Source organism: Lactuca saligna, chromosome 2, assembly GCF_052625555.1.
Source record: "Lactuca saligna cultivar CGN05327 chromosome 2, ASM5262555v1, whole genome shotgun sequence".
NCBI classification, from domain to species: domain Eukaryota; kingdom Viridiplantae; phylum Streptophyta; class Magnoliopsida; order Asterales; family Asteraceae; genus Lactuca; species Lactuca saligna.
This window is the reverse complement of record NC_136418.1, coordinates 138,283,829-138,292,822: the sequence shown is the minus strand read 5'-3', so window position 1 is coordinate 138,292,822 and position 8,994 is coordinate 138,283,829.

Sequence of the window (8,994 nt, the reverse complement as noted above, 5' to 3'; positions counted from 1 at the left end):
TGCGTTAGAAGAAAGTAACTACACACTCACTTGATCAGAAGATGATCGGACAGCACTACGGCTTGTAGAAGTAGTATTCTTCGGTAGATCTAGAAGATCTTCACAAAAACCGGACCTCTCGCGGACAGAGCTTCGGCTCGAGAATTGCACTTCTTGGGATCTTCGGGGCCTCGGGACTTGCTTTGGGGCTCGGGAATGATACCGGGGCTTTGGGATATTTTTTGCACGAAAAACGATACAAAAACACGAGAAAAAGAAGAGAAATGAGAAAATGAATCGACTGCACTCGACTCCCTTTTATAGGGTCTGGATTTGCGATTTACGCTGGGCGTAATCCCACATTACGCTGGGCGTAATGTGGATCAGCTCGCTGACTCCCCCCTTGGATAATATCGAAAATTTATATTTAAATTTAATATCGAAAATATTTAATAAACTTCAAAAATTCATATCTTCTTCATACGAACTCCGTTTTCGACGTTCTTTATATCCCCGTGTAGGTGAGACTATGCTCTACAACTTTCGATTAGACTCCGTCGGCTAATTTTGACTTTATTTTTATTATTTATTTTTAGTAGGTCGGGACAGGAAAATTCCATTATAAAATCATAACTTCTTCATCTGACGTCCGTTTTCGCCTATCTTTTTATCGTTTATTACAATTAATGAGATCTTAGATTCTCATTTAGATTGTTTCGACTAAAAACCGCTCGGTCTCAAATCGAGTATCCGGGTTGCATACCGCTAAGTCGAAACTTTGAAAAATCATAACTTCCTCATACGAAGTCAGATTTGGGCGTTCTTTTTATGCACGATCACGGTTTAACGTATTCTATAACTTTCATTTAGATGTCTAAGTCTAAATATCACTCTAACGTAAATTCACTTTTTATGTCGGGTTGTGTCGTGCCGGTTTTGTCGCAAAACTTCGACAGGTCATAACTTCTTCGTTATAACTCGGATTTTGGCGTTCTTTATATGTACGGAATCCTTGTAACATATACTACAACTTAGTTAAGATTGTTCATTCTAAATAATCTTTCATCAAAAAAATTCATTTTTGACGCCTATCGTCTGTAAATTGACTAGCCCTGATCTACGGACGTTACAATTATCTCCCCCTTAGGATGATTACGTCCTGGAATCATCAACGAAAATAGAACTTGTATAATGATTCCATACGCTATCTTTTCATCCTAGGTAATAACCGTAAATTCTATGTTTCCTCAAAAGAGTATTTAACTCTATGGCTTTCTTGACCTCAGACGATGCCCAATCTTGCATCTGCTTATTGTACTATGTTGTACTTTCAATCGTAACCCTCGAGTTACCAAATAAGTCGTTATTATGAACTCCTTCTTCTTCTCAGGATAAATACTTTCCTTTACCTATTGTAACAAACCGAGGGGTCGTGCTCTAATGACCTCTCATCGAATGATGCAATGCTTAGACTCAGGTCTCTTAGAGTTAAATTCCAAAATGGAATATACCTTCCTTCATATTCTAATGTGATATAATCACATTTCAGCATGTAGCATTTCTACCTACAAACTTCTTTTAACAACGAGCGGGGCACTATCAATCGCATTAACTTCAACCTTCTGACTTAAGTCAGATGTTACATCTAACTTGGTCCTCTAGACCATGTAACATACTCCTCGTAGTCGAACTCAAATTTAAACATGACCACTAGGGTCGGAACAAGAACCATCTTACTAGTCACTACCGAAACAATGGTAATGACATACCAGAATAAAATGGAATCAATCACTAGCTTCTTGGTAACCTTGTGACTTTCCCTGATCCAAGTGTAAGTCCTGTGCTTCCGGTAGTATAGATCTCTACTACCATTCACACCTACTCATACTCGTCCCAAGTATTGTCCCGTAGTTAACCAAGTCAACATACATAAATCATATAATCATTCAACACATCAGATAACAAAACCAGGGTTTATATTAATTCTTGAAACTATTACATAAAAGTTCTAGTTCACCCTATACTATGCATCTAATAGGCTACATCATAAGTTACTATTTGCACTGTTACTTCATAACTTGATCGTTGGATATAAAATCCTCATCCTTGATTCGCTTCGTCGAGGATCATGTGGAATGCCCTTGGCTGTGGCAGTACGTTTTTCTTTGCAGCTTTGTCCTTCTTTGGGCAGTTCTTCGAAATATGACCACCATCTCCACATTCGTAACACTTCCTATTGTCGAATGTACAATCTCTGGAATAGTGACCGGTCCTACCACACTTATAGCAGGTAACTTCTCCATCGCATCTTCCGAAGTGATTCTTCTTGCACTTTTCACACCACTTGGTTTCATCTTTTCCTCCGGATTTTGAGAGTTTGGTTTCTTTGTCGATCATTGAAGATCCCTCGTGTTTCCTTTTCCCTCCAACTTCAACTCTCTCTAGACCCTTTTCCCTTATTTGGGTCTCAACATTCCTGGCTACCCAGATGACGGCTTTCAGAGTGGTTGCTTGCTTAACTATCGGACCAAAGTTCGCTGGTAATCCATTGGCAAACTTGTTGACCTTGGAAAGTTCAGTTGGAATTAGGTATGGAATAAGCTTCATCTTCTCCGTAAAGCTTGTAGCGCATTCGGTGATGCTCAATTTTCCCTTCTTTAAATTATGGAACTCATTGTTGATTTCCAGAAGATCTTGCTCAGAGCAGTATTGCATTTTCATTTGCTCCACGAACTCTTCCCAAGACATCTTGCTAGCTTCCCCCTTGGGCATTGAACCGGCCAGTAACTTCCACCAGCTCAGGTACTCCAGATTTTAATAGAGGGATTGCAAGAGCGGTCTTCTGTCTGTTGCTACACTCGCAACTTTCAAACATTGTCTCCATCTCGGAGATCCAATCCATGACTTGCACCGGTGTCAGGCTCCCAGAAAGACATGGTGGTTTGGATTCCATGAAATCCTTGTACTTGCATCCACGTCCATCATTGTCTCCATCCTGATTGTTTCGGCGAACTATTGGTGGGTTGTCTTGACCAATGGTCCCACTATAGTTCCCTTCTTCTGACTGCCCCTCATTCAGCTCAGGCTGTTCAACTGGTATAAAGGGTTCACTCCTGTTGTTCAGCAACAATTGTCTCATTTCCTCCTTTTGTTCTGCCATCATGGCTTGAATCATGGTTCGCACTCCAGCCATTGTAATTTGTTTAGGTGTTGCTGCTACAACAGCCACTCACTCAACCACAGGTGGTTGATTCCTATTTTCGTTCACGTTTCCAGCTCCACTCCTGGTTCTTGTCATTTTTTTATCTATACACCGAATAAGGTGAAATTAGATCCTTATTCATGATAGATATTCAAATCATCCTTATCACTCCGAAATGTTTACATGCTAGTTCCAATATCGTAGACGTACGCTTAGAATCCTACACACATAAGGTTTCCAGATCCGGTCGGCAACAGACGATAGATCCGAACAAATAATATCATATATGGCAACATATAACATTTAGCACATAAAATCATTTTAGGCATCACTCGTAAAATAAACTAGAGCTTGTCTCAATTTAGGTGTACTACCTAACATATTTTAGACACACTCCTCACAATCATTACTTAGCATTCTAAGTTTAAGTCTAGAAATTTCCTACAGTTTCCTAGTTCACTTAAACTAATGCTCTGATACCAACTGTGACATCCCCATTTTCACGGCCAGAAAAGACCGATTTGTTTATGCTTTGTTTTATAAAATCATAGTAATCTTTTAAAGAAAACGGTTGCGCAATTTGTTCCCAAAACAAGATATGATAATAACTTATCAAAACATTTCTCAAAGAGAATGTATTTTCATTTAATAATAAAACCTCGGGATGTCATGTTCCGATACAGACATATAAGCATAAACAGAACTAACATTCAATTACACTAAAGATTTACATCTCCTTTAATCTCTCAGTGCAAAGCAGCTTCGTATCGATACCTGTGATACAATTAAACTGCGTGGGTCAGGCTTGGGAGCCTGGTGAGCATATAGGGTTTTCAACCCACAATAATATAATTATTATATTCAATCATCAAACAATCAACCCAATTACACATCCCCATTATCTTCTTTTAATCTTCCCTAAAGATATTATCCTAAGGGTCATCTCCTATATCATATTTACCGCTCATCTCCTTACATCTTATATCCTTATATGCTTCTTCCTAAGAACTTTTCCTAAGGATCATCGCCTGTATCATATATACAATGCTAATTCGGGGATCACTCCCTAAATATATGTCTAGTAAGGGTTTGGGTATCAGCGCATGATTACACAGCCACAACATCGCCTGGACTTGTAAATCATAATAAGGGTTAGACTATCATCGCATGAATACGCAGCCACAACATCGCATGGACTCATAATTCATAATAAGGGATAGACTATCATCGCATGAATACGTAGCCACAACATCGCCTGGACTCGTAATTCATCACCTATCTATCATCACCTAATTATCATCACCATTATATCCTCACCTTTCTCTTATCACATTCTTTCAACACACATAAACTATTTCATCTACCCATGTTCTACCCAACATATTTGTAGATATAAATTACATATACAACTTATTTAAAAACTCGTATAAAACATTCATTCAGCATCCATCTCAAGTAAACAAACAGTGTATAAACACATAGCATGTATTTAATAGCAAATACTTCATATCTATGTGTAAGATGAAAGTGACTATACACTCACACATATAAACAAATTTATATTATACACATAACACGTATTTCGTATAAAATACTTCATAACCATGCGTTAGAAGAAAGTAACTACACACTCACTTGATCAGAAGATGATCGGACAACACTACGACTTGTAGAAATAATATTCTTCGGTAGATCTGGAAGATCTTCACAAAAACCGGACCTCTCGCGGACAGAGATTCGGCTCGGGAATTGAACTTCTCGGGATCTTCGAGGCCTTAGGACTTGCTTCGGGGCTCGGGAATGATACCGGGGCTTCGGGATATTTTTTGCACGAAAAACGATGCAAAAAACGCGAAAGAAAGAAGAGAAATGAGCAAATGAACGACTGCACTCGACTCCATTTTATAGGGTCTGGATTTGCGATTTACGCTGGGCGTAATGTGGATCAGCTCGCTGACTCCCCCCTTGGATAATATCGAAAATTTATATTTAAATTTAATATCGAAAATATTTAATAAATTTCAAAAATTCATATCTTCTTCATACGAACTCCGTTTTCGACGTTCTTTATATCCTCACGTAGGTGAGACTATGCTCTACAACTTTCGTTTAGACTCCGTCGGCTAATTTTGATATTATTTTTATTATTTATTTTTAGTAGGTCGGGACAGGAAAATTCCATTATAAAATCATAACTTCTTCATCTGACGTCCGTTTTCGCCTATCTTTTTATCGTTTTACTACAATTAATGAGATCTTAGATTCTCATTTAGATTGTTTCGACTAAAAACCGCTCGGTCTCAAATCGAGTATCCGGGCTGCATATCGCTAAGTCAAAACTTTCAAAAATCATAACTTCCTCATACGAAGTCAGATTTGGGCGTTCTTTTTATGCACGATCATGGTTTAACGTATTCTACGACTTTCATTTAGATGTCTAAGGCTAGATATCGCTCTAACGTAAATTCACTTTTTATGTCGGGTTGTGTCGTACCGGTTTTGTCGCAAAACTTCGACAGGTCATAACTTCTTCGTTATAACTCGGATTTCGGCGTTCTTTATATGTACGGAATCCTTGTAACATATAATACAACTTAGTTAAGATTATTCATTCTAAATAAACTTTCATCAAAAAAATTCATTTTTGATGCCTATCGTCTCTAAATTGACTAGCCCTGATCTACGGGCGTTACATCTGATTCGCAAGATGAATCAGCTACTGTCTCTCTAGCTTGGAACTTTTCCAAGTTATTGCTCTTCTATTCAGGGTAAAGACCCAGCCCGATTGAGAGAGGAGATTATCCCTGTTAGTCTGAAAGCTAGAGTCACTATACCCTACCACTTTCAAGTCATCACTCCCACCGAGGGTAAGAACCTAGTCCTTAGTCCTCCGCAGGTGCTTAAGAATGTTCTTTATCGCAGTCCGGTGAGCCTTACCAAGATTCCCTTGATACCTGATGACCATGCTCAAAGCAAAGGCCACATCAGGGCGAGTACAATTCATAGCACACATGATCGAGCCAACAATGAAAGCATATGGTATTTGATTCATCTCAGCTATCTCAGCCTCTATACTCGGACTCCGAGATTTACTCAGTTTGGCATTGCTCTGCATTGGCAAGTCACCTTTCTTGGAATCCTGCATGCTGAATATTTTCAACAGCTTATCCAAGTATGTACTTTGACTAAGTCCAAATAGTGTCTTACTCTTGTCTCTCAATATCCTTATCCCAAGAATATAAACAGCTTCTCCGAGGTCCGTCATAGTGAAACACATCCCAAGCCAGGACTTAACCTCCTGCAAGGTTGGGATGTCATTTCCTATGAGTAGTATGTCATCCACATACAATACCAAAAAGCTAACTATGCTCCCACTAGCTTTGACATATACATAGAACTCATAATCGCTTCTCAAAAAGTCAAACTCTTTGACTTTCTCATCGAAACAAAGATTCCATCTACGAGATGCTTGTTATGCTTGTTTCAATCCATAAATGGATTTCTCAAGCTTACACACTCTATTAGGGAACTTTGCATTGACAAAACTCTCTGGCTGACTCATGTAAACATCCTCAACCAACTTTCCATTAAGGAAAACGGTTTTGACATCCATTTGCCATATTTCATAATCATGAAATGCAGCAACGGCTAGCATAAACCTAATAGACTTAATATTTGCTACAGGTGAGAAGGTATCATCATAGTCAACTCCTGGAGTTTGAGTAAGGCATTCGCAACCAGTCACACCTTATGAGTGTGTACTTTCCCATCCATGTCGGTCTTCTTCTTGAAGATCCATTTTCACCCAACTGTCTTACGACCTGTTACATTGTCAACCAAGTTCCAAACTTGATTGTCATACATGGACTGAATTTCGCTATCCATATCCTCTTTCCATTTAACAGACTCGGGGCCTACCATGACTTCCTTGTAGTTGTTAGGTTCATCTAAATTTACTAGTGTGATATCACTGATAAATGTATCACCTTCTACAGTAATATGGAAACCATAGAACTCAAGTGGAATACTAACTCTAGTGGAACGCCTCAAGAGGTACATACTCGTCAATCGGCTCAACAGGAGTTTCCTCCTCAAGTTGATCGCTAGTGTTTGAGGTTCCTTCACCCCTTGACTCTTGAAGTTCTTCAAAGTCAATTTTCCTCCCACTGTCTCCTTGGTCTATGAGATCTCTCTCGCAAAAGACTCATCTCCTCGCAACGAAGACAACATTGTCACTCGGTCTTTAGAAGAGATAACCAAAGGATTTATGTGGGTAGGCGATGGAAATACACCGCTCACTTCGAGGTTTGAGCTTGTCATGAGTATCGCATCTCAAGAAAGCCTCACAACCCCAAACCTTGATGTGGTCCAATGTGGGAGCCTTCCCAGTCCACATATCATGAGGTGTTTTGGCAATCTTCTTAGTAGGGACTAGATTAAGGATGTGGGCGACAGTCTCTAAGGCATACCCCCATAATGAGATTGGTAACGAAGTTCGAATCGTCATGGAATGAACCATGTCCAACAAGGTTCGGTTGCGCCTCTCAGTCACACCATTAAGCTGTGGTGTCCTGGGTGGCCTCAACTGTGAAACAATTCTACATTCCTTAAGATAGTCAAGGAACTCGATACTAAGATACTCACCACCCTGATACGATTGGATTATCTTTATTTTCCTGCTCAGCTGATTCTCCACTTCCTGTTTAAGCTCTTTGAATCTCTCAAAGGTTTCTGACTTATGCTTGATTAAGTAGATATAGCCATATCTGTTGTAATAATCAGTAAAAGTCACATAGAAGTGGTTAGCATCTCTTGTGGCGGTTCTGAAGAGCCCATACATATCAGTGTGTATGAGATCCAACAAACTTTCACCCCTCTCACAAGTACCAGTGAAGGGTAACTTTTTCATCTTTCCAAGTAAGCAAGATTCACAAGTGTCATTCGACCTTAAGTCGAATGACTCCAAAACTCCAGCCTTTTGGAGTTGGCCTATGCGCTTCTTGCTAACATGTCCAAAACGACAATACCACAAGCATGATTTATCCAATTCATTGGAAGAATCAATATGCAACACATTATTTCCTAAGTTGTGTACAATCATCATAGTTTCATATACACCAATGTAATGCTTTAAAATAAAAAAACACCACTATAATAAGCATTATTAGCATCAATTTCGGGGCAATATTGAAAAACATATCAATTTTTTAAAACCAAATTTGATTTCAACCAAACCATTAGGACCATTTATGTAATTAACTCTTTTGTTATATCCTTTTTATTTGCTTAAAAATTTAAAATTAAATCTATACAAAATCCTCACATAAAATATAAAAATAAATTTATTGACTTATTAAATATAAATAAAAGATAAGTAATCTAAAAAAATAAATTAAAACAATTGCTGATGATTTTGTAATATTAACCCAAAAAGTTAAAAGTTTTAATAACTTTTTAACTTTTTAAAAATCATTACATCAAAACAAAAGTGTGTACGAATTAATGCATATTACAAAACTTTCATTAACCAAAACACGATTACATGACATATTTTCTAAATTTTTACTACGAACTAAATATGAAAAAACAAGATGGAAAACAGTTTTCTACAACACAATACACCGTAAAGATGTTGACGGAGATATGTCCTTTAATCAAAAACTGAAAATTTAAATATAGTTTGAAATAAAAATACGATTTAGTAATATATATTTTTCTTATAAATATTTAGTAATTATTAAGGTATCTTGTAGCCAAAAAAAATTCTACTTAAAAATAAGTTTTCTTATTTTAGGTGACCTCCCTAAAATACC